The sequence below is a fragment of the Henckelia pumila genome, chromosome 2 (genome assembly GCF_033568475.1).
Source record: "Henckelia pumila isolate YLH828 chromosome 2, ASM3356847v2, whole genome shotgun sequence".
Taxonomy (NCBI): domain Eukaryota; kingdom Viridiplantae; phylum Streptophyta; class Magnoliopsida; order Lamiales; family Gesneriaceae; genus Henckelia; species Henckelia pumila.
The window spans coordinates 155,748,863-155,749,797 of NC_133121.1; positions in this window are offsets into that span (position 1 = coordinate 155,748,863).

Here is a 935-nt window from a genome sequence, read left to right on the forward strand (position 1 = left end):
GCAAGTGTTAGGGTTAATTTCACTTCTTGTACTTAATTTCTCCCACCTCTGTTGATAAACCTGAAATGGAGAAATAAGCTGGATTAGTATCGATCTTAGATTTGCCCTTGTCAGTGTTGAGCCTAAGATTGATCTCTTCCTCTTTTACCCCAGAGGTGGAGGGTTGACTTGATGAGGAATCCTTATCAATTGTTGCTTCATCTAGATCATCAAAAGCTGATGATAGATTAACACTTGTTTCTTGAGTTTTAGCTTGCTCAACATCTTGTTTTCCAACCGGTGATTGTATTTCTTGTTTTTGTAAAACCAATGGTTTTAGCATATCTTGTTTATGAGAAACCAATGGTTTCTCTATGGCCTTCACAATTGGCCCTTGAATAGCAGCCCATAGTTGTGTTTGAGCTTGCATACATTCTGTAACTCGATTAGATACTTTGATCCGATCAGCTTGTTGTAACCTGCCGGCCATTTCAGCATTAATGGCTAACTGGTTGAACTCGGTTTGAAGCAACCCAAGGTGTTCCCTGAGATGCCTCTGCATTTTCATGATGGAATCCACGTCACTGCCTTCCATATCTTGTTAAGAAAACTGCAAGAATATTTTCATGAGATTTAATAATAACAATATCAAAAATATAATTTTGATATAATGCTTGCCATCTTAATAACCTAGCTTTCTCAGGTTTAGATTCAATCTTATTTTTTAAGAAAGTTTTTATCTGGGTGTTATCAACCTTTAGTGTGAATTTTTTAGCAAGTAAAAATAATGACCATTTTTCGAAAGCCCTTTTAACTGCATAAAATTCCTTTTCGTTGATATGACATCTGATGGCCTCTAATTCTGAAAAAAGACCGCTACAGTATCTGCATGGTATTTCTCCATCCGGAGTGATCTTGGTAAGGACTGCTGCCCACCAATCGTCACTAGCATCCGT